This window comes from Tachyglossus aculeatus, unplaced genomic scaffold, assembly GCF_015852505.1.
Source record: "Tachyglossus aculeatus isolate mTacAcu1 unplaced genomic scaffold, mTacAcu1.pri scaffold_149_arrow_ctg1, whole genome shotgun sequence".
In the NCBI taxonomy this organism is placed as follows: domain Eukaryota; kingdom Metazoa; phylum Chordata; class Mammalia; order Monotremata; family Tachyglossidae; genus Tachyglossus; species Tachyglossus aculeatus.
The window spans coordinates 201,799-209,093 of record NW_024044872.1 but is presented as its reverse complement, the minus strand read 5'-3'; positions in this window follow the sequence as shown (position 1 = coordinate 209,093).

The window sequence follows — 7,295 nt, the reverse complement described above, 5'->3', positions numbered from 1 at the left end:
GGGAAGCAGAGGGTGACTAGAGCCTGGCAGCAGAGGCGGACCAGTGTCGGGCAGCAAAGGGATACCTGGGCCTGTAGACCTATTCCAGTAGGTAGAGGGAATCCAGAGCCGGGACGGAGAGATTGGCCATGGTCTGGAGGAAAAGGGAGACCAGGGCTGGCAGGTAGAAGGGGATCAGTGCCGGGAAACACAGGGGGACCAGGGCCCAGAGATCCGAGGCGACGAAGGCTGGGAGTGACCTGGGCACCAATGCCGGTAGTCGGAGGGCGACCAGGTCCGGACCGAAGATGGGGACCAAGGCAGGGAGGTAGATTGGACCTCGGGCCAGAGGGAGAAAGGGACCGGGGCCATAAAGTAAGGTGGTACCAATGCTGAAAGGCAGTGGGGTATCAGGGCCAGGAGGCAGAAGGGGACCATGGCCAGGAGGCAAAAGGATACATTGGCAAGGAGACAGGGGGATCAGTGCCGGTTGGTAGATGGGACCCAGGGCCGGGAAGGAGAGAGACCCAAGGGTCTGGAGGTAGAGGGAGACCAGGGCCGGGAGGCAGAGAGGGACCAGGGCTGGGAGGCACAGAGGGATCTGGGCACGGAGGCAGAGGGGGATCAGGGAGGGCAGGCTGATGGGGACCATGTCCAGGAGGCAGAGGGTTACCTGGGCCGGGAAATGGGGGACCAGGGCATGTTGGCAAAGAGACACCTGGCCAGGAGACGGGGGACTAGGGCCGGGAGGTAGAGGGGAACCAGGGCCGGGACCCAATGGGCTGGACGTAGAAGGAGACCAGGGCCAGGAGACACAGAAGGACCAGGGCCGGGAGACAGAGGGGGACCAGGGCAGGCTGACAGAGTGGGACCAGGGCCAGGAGCCAGAAGGGTACCTGGACCGGGAGACAGGGAAACCAGGGCCGGGAGGAAGAGGTGTACCTGGGCCGGTAGGCAGATTGGGACCAGGGCAGGCTGGCAGAGTGTGACCAGTGCCAGGAGGCATGAGGGTACCTGGGCTGGGAGACAGAGGCACCAGGGCCGGGAGGCAGGGGGAGACCTGAACCGGGGAACAGGGGGACCAGGGCCTGGAGGTAGAGCGGTACCAGGTTCGGGAGACAGGGGGATCAGGGCCAGTTGGTGGAGGGGACCCAGGGCCGGGAAGGAGAGAGACCCAAGGTGCTGGAGGTAGAGGGAGTCTAGGTCCAGGAGGCAGAGTGGCACCTGGGCCGGGGGGCAGAGGGGGACCAGGGCCGGGAGCTACAAGGAGACGAGGGCTGGGAAGACCCAGGTCATCAGTACCGCTAGGCAGAGAAGGACCAGGTCTGGGCGGAAGATGGGTAGTAAGGCGGGGAGGTAGAGGGGACCTAGGGCTGGAGGGAGAAGGGGACCATGGATGGAAGGTTGGCAGGGGGACCAGGGTCAGAAAGTAAAGTGGGGTCAGGGCTGAAAGGCAGAGGGGTCCAGGGCCGAGAGGCTGGGGGGACCAGGGCAGAGAGGCATATGGGGACCAAGGCCAGGAGGCAGAATCGTACCTGGGCACGGAGACGGGGGGACTAGGGCCAGGAGCTAGAGGGTACTCAGGGCCGGACGGAGAGAGACCCAAGGTGCTGGAGGTAGAAGGAGATCAGGCCCAGGAGGCAGAGGGGGACCAGGGCAGATGGTCAGAGTGGGACCAGGGCCAGAAGACAGAGGGATACCGGGGCCGGGAGGCAAAGTGGGACCGGGGCTGAAAATTGGGAGGGACCAGGGTAGAGAGGCAGAAGGGGACCAGGGCCAGGAGGCCGAGGGGGACCAAGGATGGGAGGCAAGGGGGACCGTGGCTGGGAGACAGAGGGGAATCCAGGCCGGGAGGCAGTAGGGTAACTTGGCCGGGAGGCAGAGGGGGACCAGGGCCTGGAGGCATAGTGGTTCCAGGGCAGGTATTCAGAGGGGGACCAGGGCCAGAAGGCAGAAGGGTACCTGGACCGGGATGCAGGGAGATCAAGGCTGGGGTCAGAGGGTTAACTGGGCCAGGAGATGGGGAAGCAGGGCAGGGAGGCAGATGTCCTGCCAGGACCAGGAGGCTGTGGCGTACCTGGGCCGGGAGGTAGAGAGGGACCAGGACCTAGAAGTGGGCATGTCCAGGGCCCAGAGGCAGAGGGGGACCAGCGCCTGGAGGCCACGTGGCACCAGGACAGGAAGGCAGAGGGGATCAGGGCCAGAAAGCAGAGTTGTACCTGGGCCGGGTGACAGGGGGACCTGGTCTGGGAGGCGAAGGGGAACCTGGGCCGAGAAGCAGGGCAGTACCAGGAAAGGAGGGCAGAGGGGGACCAGGGTGGGAAGGCAAAGGGTGACCAGGGTCGGGAGGTATTGAGGTGCCTGGGCCGGGTGACAGGTGGACTAGGGCCAAGAGGTAGAGGGGACCAAGGGCCGGGATGGAGAGAGACCCAAGGGCCTGGGGATAGAAAGAAACTAAGTGCGGGCTTCACAGAGGGACCAGGGACGGGAGGCAGAGGGTGACCTGTTCCGGGAAGCAGAGGGGTATATGAGACGGGAGGCAAAGGGGGACCAGGACGGAGAAACAGCTGCAACAAGTGCAGGGAGGCTGAGGGGGACCAGGTCATGGAGGCCGAGGGATACCAGAGCCTGGAGGCGGTGAGGGACCAGGATTAGGAGGCAGAGGAGTACCTGGACCAGGAAACAGAGGGACCAGGGACCGGAGGTAGGCGTGACCCGGGGCCAGGATTGAGAGAGGGACCACGGCATGGAGGTTGAGGGAGTCCAGGGCTAGGAGGCACAGAGAAACAAGGGCTGGGAGCCAGATGGGGATCAAGGGAGACAGAGGGGGACCAGGGCCAGGAGGCAGAGGGGACCTGGGCCGTGAGGCAAAGTGGGACCAGGGTCGAGAAACTGGGGCGACAAGGACAAGGAGGCAGCCGGGTACCAGGGTTGGGAAACTGAGGAGCACCAGGGCCAGTAAGTAGATGGGGACCAGAGCAGGTAGGCAGAGGGGAACCAGGGTCAAGAGGCACAGGGGTACCTGGGCCGGGAGTTCGGGGACCCGGGCTGGGAGGCAGAGGAGGACCAGTGCTGGGAGGCCGATGGGGACCAAGGCAGGTAGGCAGAGGGGTACCTGGACTAGGAGACAGGGGGACCAGGGCAGGGAGGCAGAGGGATCCCTGGGCCAGACACAGGGGGACCAGAGCCGAGAGGCAGAAGGGGGCCCAGGGCTGCGTGGTGACGGTGGGCAGGGACCGGGAAGCAGAAGGGAGCCTGGGCCAGGAGACAGGGGCACCACGGCCTAGAGGCAGAGGGGGACCAGGGTCAGGAGACGGGCAGCAGGGCCGGGTGGTATATCGGACCCAGCGCTGGGACGGAGAGGGGGACCCAGGCCTGGAGGCAGAGGGTTACCCGGGCTTGAAGGTATAGTGGGACCAGAGCAGGTAGGAAGAGTTGGACCAGGGTCAGGAGGCAGAGGGGTACCTGGGCCGGGAGATGGTGGACCAGGGCCGGGAGGCAGAGGGGACCAGGGCTGGGAGGCAGATGGCGACCAGGGTAGGTAGGCAGAGGGGCACCAGGGCCAGGAGGCAGAGGGTTATCTGAGCCGGGAGACGGGGGACCAGGGCTGGGAGGCAGTGCGGGACCACGGCCGGGAGGCAGAGAGGTACCTGGGCCAGGAGGCAGGGGGACCAGGACAGGGAGGCAGAGGTGTCCCTGGGACAGACGCAGGGGGACCAGAGCCGGGAGGCAACGGGGGTCAAGGACCGGGAGGAAGAAGGGAGCCTGGGCCGGGAGACTGTGGGACCACGGCCTAGAGGCAGGGGAGAACCAGGTCCAGGAGGCGGGCATCCGGGCCGGGTGGTATATCGGACCCAGGGCCAGGAGGGTGAGGGAGACCGAGGCCTGGAGGCAGAGGGGGACCTGGGCCCGGAAGCATAGTGGGACCAGGACAGGTAGAAAGAGGGGGACCAGGTCCAGTTGGCAGAGGGGTGCCTGGGCTGGGAGACAGGGGAACCTGGGTTGGAAGGCAGAGGGGTACCTGGACCAGGAGACAGGTTGACCAGGGCTGAATGGCAGAGGGGGACCAGGGCCAGGAGGCAGATGGGGACCAGGACGGTTAGGCCGAGGGGGACCAGGGCCCGGAGGCAGAGTGGTACCTAGGCCGGCAGACGGGGGGATCAGGGCCGGGAGGCAGAGGGTTACCTGGGCCAAGAGAAGGACAACCAGGGCCAGGAGGCAGACGGTGATCAGGGCCAAGGGTCAGAAGCGTACCTGGGCCGGGAGGAAGAGACGAACCAGGGCTGCGAGGCAGCGGGGACCAGGTAGGGAAGCAGAGGGGTATCTGGGCCAGTAAAAGGGGACCAGGACAGATAGGCAGAGGGGACCCAGGGCCGGGAAGGAGAGAAACCCAAGGGTCTGGAGGCAGAGAGGGACCAGGGCCGAGAGGCGGGACAGACCAGGACAGGGAGGCCGAGGGGAACCAGGGCCAGGAGGAAGAGGTGTACTATGGCCGGGAGGCAGAGGGGTACCTGGACTGGGAAGCGGGTGCAGGCCCAGGAGGTCGAGTAGTACCAGGACCAGGAGATAGGGGGACCAGGGCCGGTTGGTAGAGGGGACCCAGGGCCGGAAATAAGTGAGGGACCAGGACCTGGAGGTAGAGCAAGACCAGGGCCGGGAATTAGAGGGCGACGAGGGTGGGGAAGAATAGGGGGACCAGGGCCAGGAGGAAGAGGGGTACCTGTTCCGGGAGACAGGGGCACCAGGCCCTAGCAGCAGAGTGGGACCAGGGCAGGGAAGCAGAGGGAGACTAGTGCCAGGAGGCAGATGGGTACATGCGTTGGGAGGGTAGAAGGGGACCAGGTCCAGGAGACAGAGGGGGACCAGGGCCAGGAAACGGGGACCCGGGCCCGCAGGTAGGGCAGTTCCTCTGCTTCCCTGCCCCTGTTTCCCTTGCTTCTCGGATGTAAAGGGGAACTCGGGCTGAAAGGCAGAGGGGGACCGAGGACGAGAGGCACGGGTGGACCAAGGCAGGCTGGCAGAGGGGTACCTGGGCTGGGAGGCAGAGGGGACCAGGGCCGAGAAGCGGGAGGGACAAGGGTAGGGAGCCAGAGGGGTTCCTGGGCCAGGAGGCAGAGGGGAACCAGAGCCGAGAAGTGATGAGGACCACGGCGGGGAGGCAGAGGGGTACCTGGGCTGGGAGACAGGAAGACCTAGGCCAGGAGGTAGAGGGTCCTTGGGCCATGACGGACAGAGGGGCCAGGGCCTAGAAGTAGAGTGCGAACAGGGGGACCCACGCCCGGCGGTAGAGGGGACACATGGCCAGGACGGAGAGAGACCCAGTGACCTGGAGGTAGACGGAGACATGGGCCCGGAGGATCAAAGGGACTAGGGCCGGGAAGCAGAGGGTGACCAGGGCCTGGCAGAAGAGGCGGACCAGTGTCGGGAGGCAGAGGGTTACCTGGGCCTGTAGACAGGCGTACCTAGGCCGGTAGGTAGAGGGAATCCAGGGCCGGGACGGAGAGATGGGCCAGGGTCTGGAGGAAGAGGGAGACCAGGGCTGGCAGGTACAAGGGGATCAGTGCCGGGAAACACATGGGGACCAGGACCCAGAATTCCGAGGCGACGAGGGCTGGGAGTGACCGGGGCACCACTGCCGGTAGTCAGAGGGCGACCAGGTCCGGACAGAAGATGGGGACGAAGGCAGGGAGGTAGATTGGACCTAGGGCCAGAGGGAGACGGGGATCGGGGCCAGAAAGTAAGGTGGGACCAATGCTGAAAGGCAGTGGGATATCAGGGCCAGGAGGCAGAAGGTGACCATGGCCAGGAGGCAAAAGGATACATTGGCCGGGAGACAGGGGGATCAGGGCGGGTTGGTAGATGGGACCCAGGGCCGGGCAGGAGAGAGACCCAAGGGGCTGGAGGTAGAGGGAGACCAGGGCCCGCAGGCAGAGAGGGACCAGGGCCGGGAGACAGAGAATGACCTGGGCTGGGAGGCACAGAGGGACCTGGGCAGGGAGGCAGAGGGGGACCAGGGAGGGGAGGCAGAGGGGGAGCAGGGCCAGGAGGCAGAGGGTTACCTGGGTCGGGAGATGGGGGACAAGGGCATGATGGCCGAGAGATAACTTTGCCAGGAGACGGGGGACTAGTGCAGGGAGGTAGAGGGGACCCAGGGCCGGGACAGAGAGAGACCCAAGGGGCTGGAGGTAGAAGGAGAACAGGGCCGGGAGGCACAGAAGGACCAGGGCTGGGAGACAGAGGGGGACCAGGGCAGGCTGGCAGTGTGGGACAAGGGCCAGGGGGCAGAAGGGTAAATGGGCCGGGAGACAGGGAGACCAGAGCCGGGAGGCAGAAGTGTACCTGGGCCGGGAGGCATAGGGGGAGCAGGGCAGGCTGGCAAAGTCAGGGTCAGGGCAGGGGGGCTGAAGGGGACCAGGACTGGAAGGCAGAGGTTTGTCTGGGCTGGGAGGCATAGGGGAATCAGGGTCAAGAGGCAGAGGGTACCTGGGTCGATGCACCGGGGGAGATGAGGCCGGGGAGGAAGAGAGGGACCTGGGTGGGAGACTGGGGGATGAAGGCCGAGAGGTAGAGGGGACCAGGAAAGGGTGTCACGGAGAGAGACCCAAGGGCCTGGAGGTAGAAGGAGACCAGAGCCGGTAGTAGCAGAGGGACCAGGGCCAGTAGGCAGGGGGGAACCAGGGGTTGGCAGCAGAAGGGGGCCAGTGCCAGGAGGCAGAAGGGTACCTGGGCCAGGAGACGGGGACCAGGGCCGGGAGGTAGAGGGGACCCAGGGCCAGGAGGGAGAGAGACCCAAGGGCCTGAAGGTAGAAGGAGACCAGGGACGGAAGGCACAGAGGGACCAGGGTCGTGAGGCAGAGGGTGACCAGTGCGGGGCGGCAGAGGGTGACCAGGGCCAGGAGGCAGAGGGGTTCATGGGCCGGGGGACAGGGGGACAAGGGCAGGGAGGCAGAGGGGAACCAGGGCAGGGAGGCAGAGTGGGATCATTGTGGGGAAGCAGAGGGGGACCAGGGCCACGAGGCAGAGGAGTACCCGGCCCGGAAGACAGGGGGGACCAGGTCTGGGAGGCAGAGGGGTACCTGATTGGGAAGACAGGTGGACCAGGTCCGGGAGGTAGGGGGACCTAGGACACGAGGAAGAGGGTACCCAGGCAGGCTGGAGTGAGGGGCCAGGGCCTGGAGGTAGAGGGAGACGAGTGATGACAAGCAGAGGGGGACCAGGGCAGGGTGGCAGTGGAGAGACCAGGACTGAAAAGCCGGGGGAGACAAGGGCCTGGAGGCAGGGAGGGACAGGGCTAGGAGTAAGAGGGGTACCTGCGC